We start from the raw sequence: 6,011 nt of genomic DNA on the forward strand, positions 1-6,011 counted from the left end.
CGCACGCACGCACACCCCACACAACACACACACAACGCACGCACCACACACACACACACAACAAACGCCGCACACACACACACACCCACACGCACGCCCACACACACACACCCCACGCACCCCCCCCACGGCACCACACAACGCACGCACAACCGCACGCACGCACGCACCACAACACGCACGCACACACAACACGCACGCACGCACGCACACACGCATGCACACGCACGCACGACGCAACGCACACACCACGCACGCACACACACACCAAGCACGCACACACACACCACGCACGCACACACACACAACACACCGCCGACAACACACACGCATGCACGCACGCACGCACACACACACACACACACACACACACACACACACGCACGCACGCACACACACATAAAACACACACACGCACGCACGCACGCACGCACGCACGCACACACACCCACACACACACACACAACCAACACACAAACGCGCGGGGCGCGCAAACCCGTGTTTTCTTCTCTCTCTCTTTCTCTCTCTCTCCTCTCCCTCCCCTCTCTCTCTCTCTCTTCTTTCTGTCTTTTTTTCTCTCTCTTTATCTCTCTCTCTATCTCTCTCTCTCTCTTCTTTCTCTCTTTTGGGGTATTCTCTATCTGTCTCTCTCTCTCTCTCTCTCTCTCTCACTCTCTCCCCTCTCTCTCTTCTTTCTCCTACTCTCTCTGCTCTCTCTTTTCCCTCTAGTGACTCGGTGTTTGATTTTAATTTAGCAGATTTAAAAAAAAAAAAAAATAATAATAATAAGATATCAATAATAATAATAATAAATAAAATAATAAAATAATAATAATAATAATAATAATAATTTAATAATAATAATAATGTCAATAATAATTTTGGGACAGTATGAATACAGTAATAACATTGTTTAATAATAACAATATTATATATAATAACCACAATTTTTAAAAATGATAATAATGATAATAAGATGAGGATGATAAGGGGATATAATGTAATATAATAATGACAATAATAATACTAACAGAAGAATTAAAACTCGATGCCGCCTAGCCGCTGGTGGGCAAGCCACCGCTCTAAATCCCAAGAAAATCATGGAAATCCAGATCGCCAATGTCCTTACGGACAGGGCACTTAAAAAAAAAAAAAAAAAAAAAAAAAAAAATTATATATATATTTTAATATATATATTTTAATATATTATATATATATTAATATATTATATATATATATATATATATATATATATGTCCGGGGTTTAAGACAAAAAAACTGCACCCTGGGGTTCCCTTGAACAAGGATAGCACCCTATTAGCTCCTTATACCAGGGTTGCGGTAAAAACTGTCGGCAGGCAGGGCAGTGGATATTGGTGAAAAACACCTTCAGTTTTTACTGATTACGGGTTTTCACCAAATAATATGTCGGCGTATTACAGTGTAATGTTTTTAAAGCGGCAGAGATAGTTCCTCCTAATAGTGGAGACTGCGAGTTGAGAAGGAGCCTGGGGGTTTCCACTCAACTTTTTTTTTCCCCTGAAAAACCCTTTCTACACCAATGATTAAATACAGAAACGATAATTCATACCACATCGCCCGTCGCGTGGGTTATCAAGGGGCGCGTTAGTTAGTGGGCAACCAGGCTGACAATGTTAAATATGCATCTGGAAGACAAAGAAGATAAAAAAAAACAGGTCCAAATTTAAGAAAACCATTAAAATCGGAACGTGGAACGTAAGGAAAATGAAAGAGATGGGTAAATAACATACTGTCTGGAACGAAATGGATAGATACAACATTCAAATAATAGGAATCAGTGAGACCAATTGGAAAAGTAATGGAAGTTTCAAAACTAAAAAAAAACAAGACAGTTCTTTTTCTGGAAAAGAAGAAGGAAATTATAGTCACGGAGTTGCTATGATTCTCACGAAAAAAACTGCAAATGCACTAATTGGGTACAGCCCAATAAATGATCGCATTTTAAAAGTCAGAATACAAGCAAAACCTCATAATATTAGTATCATAAAATGCTACGCACCAACCAATATTGCAAGTGATGAAGAAATGGAATTTTTTTATAACTCTCTCAAGATACTTTAGACACAATCCCTAACAGAGATGTAAAAAATAATCATGGGAGACCTCAACGCCAAAGTAGGAAAAAATAATCTAAAAAATGACACCTGGGGGAAAATTCGGCCTTGGAGATATAAATGAAAGAGGTAAAGATTTATTGAATTCTGTAGTAAAAAATAATTTTTTATAGCCAATACATTGTCCAACCCCACCCAAGACACTTGTACACGTGGTTTTCCCCAGACAAAAGAACACGCAACCAAATTAAACTACATTGTGCTAAACCCAAAAATGGAAGAGTTGCATAAAAAATTCGAAAACAAGACTGGTGCCGACTGCAACAGTGCCCAACAATACTAACTCGACTTTAAAATAAGACTCAAAAAGATGGAGCGTCCAACACCACCTCTAAAGCTCGACTACAAAACTCTTGAAAAACAATTACAGAATTGCAGTGTCAAACAAATTTGAAATACTCAATCAATGTGAAGATGATTAAAACACCAAAGAGTTGTGGGAAAAAGGAAAAGAACTCTTGCTGAGCACTGCTTAAGAAACTATCGCCAAAAAGAAAAAGACAAATTCCCCGGGGTATCTGAAAAAACACTAGTGAAATTGAAAACAAGAATATTCCTAAAATAAAATTGTATCAATAATCCAGTTTAAAAAGTAATTACAAAAAAAAAAAATACAAAAATTCAAAGAAATTTTTGCGACAAGATAAGGAAAAAATTTAAAGAACCCTTGCCAGAGAATTGAAAAACGTTTTATCAATAAGACAACTAAAGAACTCTACCAAGGAGTACGAAACATCACACGAAAATTTAAACCTACAATGGACACTATCAAAATGAAGAGGACTGGTTTATGTGATGGAAAAGAAGTCAAAGATAGATGGAATCAATATTGTTCCAACTTATACAAAAAGAATAAAAATCTAACAACAACATTAATTAGACTCAATGGGCAGCGAGGATGAACCACCGCCATGCTGGACGAAGTTATAAAGCCATAAAAGAAGTAAAGAATAACAAGAGCCCCGGAATAGAGAAATAACAGCAGAACTAATTAAGAATGCTGGCGAAAGTGTTGAATCTCTTCTAAAAACTCTGTACAAAAAAAATGGAATGAAAGAAAATGGCCAGAAGACTGGGTAAAATCAGTCTTTTCTCCCCTACCCAAAAAAAGGTGACGCCCCTCCAAGCAACAATAATAGGACAATTGCCTTAATAAGTCACAGCAGCAAAAAATTTTTTGAAAATTATTGCGAAAGAATGAAGTTGAAGTAAGAGAGAAATTGCAGACGAAAAAAGAGGTTTTCGCCCTGGAAAAGGTACCAGAAACCAGATTCTAAATTAAAAAATTTATCATAGAGAAAAAACAGAGAACATCAAAAAGACCTATACCTGTGTTTCATCGATTATGTGAAAGCTTTTTATACTGTTGATCACGAATCCTCTGGAATAACATGTAGATATGAAGTTTCCAAAACACATCATCCAATTAATAAAAGCCTTTATGACAACAACAAGCAGCTGTAAGAACCACTTATGGGTTAACAGAATGGTTCGAAGTCAAACAAGGAGTACGACAGGGTTGCATTCTGTCTCCGCACCCCTTTAATATATTTTCTGAAACAATTATGAGAGGTGCTCTAGAGAATTTGAAGGAACTGTGGTTTGGGAGGATACAAAATATCAAATTGAGGTACGCCGATGATAAGTTTTGATTGCCAGCAGTATCACTGAACTACAACAACTACTAGATAAAGTTAGAGAAGCAAGCGAAAAGGTGGCTTATTTCTTAATGCCAAGAAAAAATAAGATCATGAAGATTCAAAGAAACCGGCAAATGAACAATGATGAACATGTTACAATCAATGGAATGATTGTGGAAAAATGTGAAAGAGTTCACTTATCTTGGAGCTGTTTTAATAATACATATGATGATTCACGGAGATAAAAAGAAGAATTACCCTTGCCCCAAAAAACGCCACAGTTTCTCTCAATAACATCTGGAAAGACCGAAGCATTACCTTACGGACAAAACTGAGGTTATTGAACTCATTAGTTTTCCAATTGCATCATATGGTCTGAGTGTGGGTGTTGAAGTAGATAGACAAGAAAAAAGATCAATAGTTTTGAAATGTGGTGTTACAGACGAGTACTGCGTATTAGTGGACAGAGAAGAAGACGAAGATGAAGTGCTGAGAAAAATAAATTGTAAAGACCGACTTTTGGACACTTTAACAAAAGGAAATTTAAAATTATTGGTCATGTAATGAGAAGTAAGAATATTGAGAAAAACTTGCTGACAGGGATGGGATAGGAAACAGAGGAAGAGGCAAACCAAAGACAAAAACTGAGCGAACAATATCAAGATATTTGCGGGCTGTCGATGGTATAAGTGGAAAGAAAAGCGTAAGATCGAGTTTAGTGGCGAAGGATGGTGGAGAGGTCCACGGCTTTCCCCAAGCATGAGCATACCCTTATTTATTGAAATATATATAAATAAATAAATAAATATATATATATATATATATATATATATATATATATAAAAATATATATATATATATTTGTATATATGTATATATATATAATGATGATTATAGTTATGATAATAAAAGAATGATCATAATAACAAAGATAATAATAATGGTTATGATAATAATAATAACAACAACAACAACAACAATAATAATAATAATAATAATAATAATAAAATAATAATAATAATAATAATAATAATAATAATAATATAATAATAATAATAATGATAATAATAATAATAATAATAATAATAATGGTAATAATAATAATAATAATAATAATAATGATAATAATAATAATAATAATAATAATGGTAAATAATAATAATAATAATAATAATAATAATAATAATAATAATAATAAACTTCAATCTTAACTGAAAGAACCTACAGACACATGGAAGAACAAAATATTTTTCCCAACGAACAAAAAGGATGTTGCAGAGGATCTACGGACTAGAAGATCAACTGCTCAAAAATAAAATTATCTCGAAAATGCTCATCTAAAACACAGACATCTAAGTACTGCTTGATCGACTATAAAAAGCCTTTGACAGTGTCCCACACCCTTGGATCTTTGAATCCTTAGAATTCTCAAAGTCTCTCTGGCTTATCAACTTTCTTCGAGCAGCATGACATTATGGGAGATAGATCTTTACTCTCCAACACAGTAAACGTACTCTTATTTCAAACAACATGCGAATCAGATCGGAATCTTCAGGCGACTCTTTTTTCCCTTCTTTTAAAATCTTGTATGGGCACTTCCCACTTGTCCCAGCTTTTACACACAGGGTATGGATATAAGATCATGGACAAGAAGATCATCATTTATTTCTCAATGGAGACTTGAAAACTTTACGCTCAGAAGATGATGCTTGGAAAGGTTGCTGAAAACTGTAAAATATTTCAGTGATGACATAGGTATGAAGTTTTGGTCTCATAAGTGTGCCAAAGCACCTTTAAGACAGGAAAACTATGACGTCTGCAATATAAATTAAGTATTTATACCGTATATAAGAATTAGATCAGTAAGAAACCTATAAGATCTATGAATAAACGAAGGAAATGGATACACATCTAGATGAAGAAAAAATACGTACGAATGCATCCGAAAGTAAGTCAATCCTGACAACAGAATGAAAACTCAAGAACAAACTAACAACAATCAACACATCTTGCAATACCGTGGTTACATATAGTTTTAAAACTGATCGACTGAACTTCGTGAACTCAAACAATTGACTACACATTTAGGAAAGCAATTGACATGCAACATCGTTCCATCATATAACGGTATGGCTCATGTTTGAGCGCCGTGGCCTCTCTTACAAATCCTTTCGCAATCAACTCGATCTTTGCGCTTTTCTTTCCATCGACAACC

The sequence above is a fragment of the Penaeus monodon genome, chromosome 1 (assembly GCF_015228065.2).
Source record: "Penaeus monodon isolate SGIC_2016 chromosome 1, NSTDA_Pmon_1, whole genome shotgun sequence".
In the NCBI taxonomy this organism is placed as follows: Eukaryota; Metazoa; Arthropoda; class Malacostraca; order Decapoda; family Penaeidae; genus Penaeus; species Penaeus monodon.